The sequence below is a fragment of the Triticum dicoccoides genome, chromosome 7B, assembly GCF_002162155.2.
Source record: "Triticum dicoccoides isolate Atlit2015 ecotype Zavitan chromosome 7B, WEW_v2.0, whole genome shotgun sequence".
Taxonomy (NCBI): Eukaryota; Viridiplantae; Streptophyta; class Magnoliopsida; order Poales; family Poaceae; genus Triticum; species Triticum dicoccoides.
Window position 1 is genome coordinate 493,337,880 of NC_041393.1, and position 7,571 is coordinate 493,345,450.

Below are 7,571 nucleotides of genomic sequence, written 5' to 3' on the forward strand. Positions count from 1 at the left end.
TTCGCCCCTAGAGTGACAAATGTGGTTTTTCTCGACAATTTCCACTCTTGACAACATGTATGTAAATAGTGAAAACTTTTCTTCGACATGGGTACTTTAGGTAATTGAATTTCAAAATAATAGATGGTTGTGTATATCAATCAATGTACATGGTCAATCGATGTATAGACTGGGGGTGTCCCTCTTTAAAAAAATAATCATATGAATAAATATTCCATGATATTGGAATGACATTGATTTGATAAAGTGTACGTTGATAATTTTCTCTATAAACTTGATCATAGCTTACAAAGATTGACTTAAAACAAAACTAAAATACATTATATTTTAGACCGAGTACTATATTAAGTTTGTGGAAATATATTTTAAATGAAAACTAATTTAAGTTTCCGTTGATTAACAGCGACCTGTTCACAAGTTCAAGTCATCTTGTCCGGGTTCAAGGCGCAGCTCTGACCCAGTACAATGTAAGAGAGTTTACCAGAGTTCTTTTTGCATAATTAAACACCATGGGAAACGTAAGCTTTCACAAGATTCAATGGCATAGTATTTAAGCTTCATTTAATTAATATAAAAAATTTCCCAAGTTTATTTTGCATTGCAATCATGTTGTCCGGATTCAGGGCACACCCTTTCCCCTCGGAACCCATACATGACACACTTTTGACCGAGTGCAGTGCAAGAGAGCTTAGCAGAGTTTCCTTTTCCTTTAACATAGGAGATGTTGTTTGCACGGACATTTCCTTCTTTTCAAAAAGAAAATACAATGCCAAATTACAGTTGACTTGGATAAATTTCCATTAATTTTTTTATTGGGTGAGTGAATGGGTAGCACTACCAATGTAGAATTTGTCGTTCCATGTCTACAATAAAAATGTCGAATTGTTTAGATTACCACCACTAATCCGTAGCATCAATGTTAAGCAACGTACATTAGAAATGAAGTATCACTATCAAGTACTAGTAAGAGTGGCTTAGGCACGATTCACATCGAATGGCGGACGGCAAGCTTTAAAAACGGAAACCAAAGAGATATTATTACTCCATGAACGCAATTAAGTAAGATGCATCAGAAATACAGTGCCACTATCATAATTTGATACGCTAAATCAATTGTGCTGAGACAAATATGGTACTGAAAGAAACTGAAAAACTGAAAATAATGTACTTGATGGGTTGTCCATGCAGAGTTCTTAGGATGAATTAAGCTTTTGGATAAACAACTAAATAAACTAATGTAAGCTTTGACAAGATTCCATGGCATAATTTGATATAAGCTTAATTAACAGCGTCCTTTTCACTAGCTGAAGTCATCTTGTTCGGATTCAGGGCACACTTTGGAGTTTCTTTTCTAAAAAAAAGTTATTTTTTCTTGAAATGTTTGCATTTTCGCGCCTTTTCAAAATGATAAAATACCACACTCTACAATTGACCTGGACAATTTCCATGCATTAATTTTTTTTGGTGCATGAATGGGGAGCATTACCAGTGTTGAATTCGGGATTTTATGGTTCCAAAAACTCTTGAATTGTTTAGGTGGCCACCACTAATCCGTGGAGATTATTCAAGCGGTTGACATATCTCTGGCCCTGATTTGCTCAAGTACACGTACGCCTTAACATCCATGCACCCAGCCTGAGAATAATATCCCTTTGATTATTCAACATTGCCGTCCGAACTCCATTTTTATGTGCATTGGCCGTCCGCATGAGCCCTAAATTCTAACCTTCACTGCCCGTTCTCAGGCCTTCCATTGGCCGGGTATATATGTCAACAAAGATATGATACTTCTGTATTACTCGTTCCTTCTCTCTAATCTAGGAATGGAAAGAAAAAAAATAGAGGATAACATATTAATCGAGACATTCTATCAAGAATACATGCGAAGTGCACTCTAATTTTCCTGAAATAATTTTCATTCTATCAAGAAATGCAGCCGTTTGTGGATCCAATTATAAGTATTTTTTGTAATCAATTTGACATAACTTATATTATCAGATAACATATTAATATCAAGATGATACCAAGTATACCTAGTCCATAGAAAAACATGATACCATAAGCTAATCGAGACATTGACAATGCACGCAACCAAACCAAAACAAAACAAAGTAAAAACAGGACCTAAAAAAAGCTAATCTAGGAATGGTGGCTATTTTTTTGTTTTCTTATTTCTACACTGTTACAATAATTTAGACCAAACAATTCAATAATTCAACAGATATATTATTACAAAACATTAATCCAGGTATAATCCAAATGCAAAAAATATTCTGATCAAATAAATTGTCCAAGTAAAAATAAATAAATTCTAAAGAAATAAACGTACTATCTCCCATCTAGGTGCCAACAATACTCACTGAGATCCTTCTTCAGTTGATGGTGGGAGACCGATCTTCAATTTTTCGGCATGCCTCGTGAAATGCTTGTGTGCCTATGAGGCCTGAAAATTGTGCCAATATTTTCATAGTCAATGTGCCTTGGCATATCACTCTCAACCTTGATGATCATGTTGAGTAGGATCACGCAGTCATGATATTTGCCAAGACATCCTTGTCCCAGAAATGAGTAGGCTCCCATAAAATGCAAAAACCTTGCTTGTAGTACTCCAGATGTCCTCTCAATGTCCTTCATCTGAGCCTCTTGCTTCTTGGAATTTTTTTAAGTTTTTTGGTCTTGAGATTATAAATTATCTACACCCAATGTTGATCAAGATGGATATATGCCAACGGCTAGATAGAAGCCTTGGTCATATGGATGGACCTTCGTCATGAAGTTGCAGTGTGGAGAAATATCAGGAGATAGCCTTAGCAACAGATGAGATCTCTGGAAAGACATTGATGTCCTTGTGAGATCCAGTCAACCCAAAGTACCAATGCAAAATCCAAAAAATCTTGAAGACAACAACTTCCAAAATTATATTTTTATGGCAATGCCCGTGAATGGTCGTGCCAAACTACAGAGTAATTCTTTCACCTACAGTGCATACAATCAAACACTCCATAGCATCCCAGGCCAGCCTTTTACTTCACGCATTACGAAGCCTGGTTTGTGTCCTCTACATTGGGTACTCGAGGATATTGCTCTCATAAACCCTTATCACTATTTCAGTGAACATTTTCGTGCACTTTATGATTGTAACTTCGGCCGTTCAAAAATATTCATCCAATGCATCTGCAGGAACGCCATATGAAATCATCCAAAGTGTCGCGGTGACCTTTTGATAAGGAGAAAACCGCAAGAGACCGACGACATTTCTCCATTGATGGAAGAAAGATTCATTGGCTTTCATATCGTACGTCAGCAATTCGAAAGAACAACCATGTAATCATGCAGAAGCATTGCCAAAACACGTACGGTTGGAAGGTACGACCCGATAGACAATAGTCGCGCCTCAGCTTCTCATGGCCTTTGATTTTGTTTCGGTGAAATTTCGCATGATCCACTTGCCATCCCACATGCTTCGTCTTTGTTCCATTTGCCGCTATCCACTCAACAACAACCATCAATATTATCTCATCTACTTCGGTGTCCATGATTTCACTCCCAGCCTTGAAGCTCAAATCCATGACGAATCCTCAGAAAAAGCTCTAAAATGGATCCATCTACACGAAATGTGAACCATATGTGATCTACACGAATCTATGAGCCACTAAACTAAATCTACAAAAAAATGGTTGGGAAAATTTAATTTTAGGGAAGTCATCAAACACGTTGGTGTCACATGACAGAAGGGATAGTGCGGTCGGATGGTGGGAAGCACATGTCGCTACAAGATTCCCTTACAGAACATTGTGGTGGATTGGAGGAGGGGATGATCAGTACTAGTGAAGCCCTTCCTACAGAAAATGTGGTAGCTGCACCAACACTGAGCCCCGCCCCCAACGAGCAAGTCGCATACGTCCTCAGACTTTAGGGATTTTACTTTTTTGTACAACCATGAAATGACAGCTTTGTTTCTTTTCTTATCCTCTACACCCGTAAAATTTGTTAGGGTTTGGCAGAATAAGGATAAATGCTCTTCTCGACGATGTGAAAGGTTGAGAAATCATCTGCATCAAGTCTTTGTACACGCTTTTACTACTCAGAAAGCCCACTCAACATTTTAGAGGGTTTTTTTAGATAACATTTGAGAGTTCAAGTCTAACCGCTAATCACATTGCTTAGGTTGACTACCTAACTCTTTCTACTAAAAAATAACTTTTTTGATGTAGCATTTATCAATAAGATATTTTATGTCATGTTTGATGTTTTCTATATATTTTGTTTACCTAATAAATCTAATAGGTTATTCGATCAGAATCTATCAAATGTTCTTTTTTTCTTTTGGAGAATACTCTATCAAATGGTTGACTAGTTATACCCCATGAAACTTCATGCATTATACACAAAAAATGTTTGCCTTTTTACCTCCAACCGCAATGCAAATGTAATATGTGTTTTTCATGTTTCATTAATTGGAACATTTTCTTGTATTTTCAAAAAACAATTGGCATGCTGCAGTGGACCTGGATAAACTACAAGCACTCATTTTTATTTTGTGCATGAATTGGGAGCATTACCAGTGTTGAATTTGAGCTTTTTATATAAAACAATGGAAATTTTAGATGACCACCACTAACCCTCGAGGTTTATTCAAGTGGTTGACATATCTTGAGATCTGATTCGCTAAAATACACGCAGGGCCTTAACATTCATGATCCCAATATGATAGTATAGCCTCTTGATTAGTTTATACACGGCCTTCCGAATACTATAAGCATTGTGCGTAAGGGCCGTCCCCATGAACTCACAATTCTTTTTGCCATTGCTCATTTTCAGGCAATATATTGGTCGAATGTATATGTCACCAAATATATGACATACTCCCTCCTTCTCAAAATAAGTGTCTTAACTTTGAGAGACTTATTTTGGAACAAGCTGAATGTATACCAATTCTCTGTATGAAAGAAAATAATCCACTCCTAAACAAGTTGCATGTAAAATGTCAATTTGTTGGGTACTAGTAGGCCACTAGCTAGGGGAGAAATACATGCACACCACACTGTTTTTTCAGTCAAAGCCATATTACTATTTGTGGATGTAATTATCAAGATTTTATCGAGTTAACATTTGATGAAGTTAGCACTAACATGGGTGCACACACACCCAAATGAAGAGTAGAACGTTTCAAATAGGAAAAAAGAAAAAGAAAATTTGTGGTCATCAACATGGTATGTTTTGTCACATGTGAAGTTTCACGAAGAAATGACAACTTTGATATTTCTGACCAAAAATACGAAAAATCAAACCTCCAAATTGCTTCAAACCTGTTTTTTCATATCATTGATTTCTTTTTTTTTGCCCAAAATACCAAAGATGCAATTTTTTGGCAAAACTTTACACATGAACATAACACTTGACCATATTTATTATATTTTTATTCATAATTGTTTGATGCCTTCTTTTACTATTTTCCCGATTTAAGAATTTCTCAGGAGCCTATATGTGTCCTACTGTCTAGAGCATATACAATACAAATGCCAAAGAAAGCGAAGACGGTCAATCAAGATAGAATATTCAATGCCAAAAAAACTAAGAGAGAGAATGCAGTAGCATTATTGAGCACTCGAGAACCAAACCCCAATCTACTAGGGCGCCCCATATGTAAAGGGAATATTCTTCTAGCGGTGAGACATATGTGAATATGTACCTCAATCCATGTGTGCGTATGTGGTCTTTCTGTGATGATAGTCGCTCATTGATTCACCCTCTTCCCTTTGCTGAGAAGTGGAGATACTTGTCATGAAAGATGCATGACTACTGATTTGGTCAAATTGATCATGATCTTGGCTGTGTAGATGCACGACCGAGGGGAGCTCCAACTGTGGTCTTCGTGGATAGAGCCAAGGGTGGTGAGCTGGTGCCCTGGCTCCTCTCATGGAGATTTTTTTTCTTAAAGCACTCCCACATTGCTATCTTAAAGGCCCTAAATTTATATTTTTGCCCCTCTTCAATGTTTTATTTCTTCCATTGCCCCCCTTATATAAGTTCCCCGACTCCGTCCTGGTAGTCTTAGCGGGTAACTCTGGAGGACAACACTATGGGCTCGCAGAGTAATGAGTGGAGCAATTATTGCGATATCTACCATTAAGATGGTGGCTGAAACACCAAAACATATACAAGGAGAAAACCTGGAATATGTCCTTCACCTGTGGGACCTGGAAATAACAACCTTTTGTGTCATTTCTTTGTTGAAGGTGTTGTCTCATGCTAATGCTCCTAGTATTCACTAGTAGGAGATGACACCCAGGATGAAAAGTCTCGTCCTGGACTTTTAAGTTGGAATGGACAATATCGGTGCAAGTGTGTATTCTCTTCGTGAAGGCATTTACTGAAAAACATGACCACTTAGTTGTAGGCGTATTTCTTGTCACATCTTGTCATAATTGGTCGATATATACTATAGCCACTTCAAGTACTCTATTTATAAGTTGTTTCAGGCACATTGTGTTTCCCTTATTTAAGAATATAGTGGTTGTGTGCACCATACAATGCACACACCTAGGGTTCCTTTGATATACAGGAATTTCATAGATTTTAAAAGGATTTGGATCCTTAGGATTTTTTTCTATGATGGTCGTTTGATTCGTAGGATTGGAATCCTTAGGATTTTTTCCATAGGAATTGTTTGTACTACATTTTGGAGGAAATTTCCATCCACTTAAACCTATTTGTAGGATTCCTTTATTTTTTCTGTGCTATCAAACATTCTTCCAAATCCCGTAGGATACAATAGGACATGGCACTCTATTCTTACGTTTTAATGTTCGTGTTTTGAGAATCATACGAATCAAAGAAGCCCCAAGAGTTATGACATTCCTTTAGAAAAATACATTTGTCAACACAGTTAAATAACATACATCAATTATAAAGTATCACCTTTAATATTTGACATTCTACATCAATTGTGTCATGACAACATACCACTAGAAAGAGACCTAGAAGCTGAAAAATAATCTGATTTGCTATTCCTCAATTGTCCAATTTTTTCTCCCCATTTCTCGAAGAGGGGGCAACACAAGCCCGAACCCGAGATAGATAGGCCACGTCCTCCGAGGTGAGCCAAGACATGGCTAGCCATAGGCGGGGACTATGCGGCCCGCCACATTGTCCCCAGTGGCGGAGAAACAAAAGTTGATGGGTTTGAGTGCATGATGTGGGGGTCGCCGGCGTAGGAGATGGTGGTGGTTTTAGAGGGATAGTCAGGGATGATGGCGATACGGTGAAGGCAGCAACTTGGGAAGGGCAGGGCAACAAGATGCTGGCCTAGGTGACTGTTAGGGAACGTAGTAATTTCAAAAAAATTCCTACGAACACGCAAGATCATGGTGATGCATAGCAACGAGAGGGGAGAGTGTCGTCCACGTACCCTCGTAGACCGAAAGCGGAAGGGTTAGAACAACGCGGTTGATGTAGTCGTACATCTTCATGGCCCGACCGATCAAGCACCGAAAATACGTCACCTCTGAGTTCTAGCACATGTTCAGCTCGATGACATCCCTCGAACTCCGATCCAGCCGAGTGTCGAG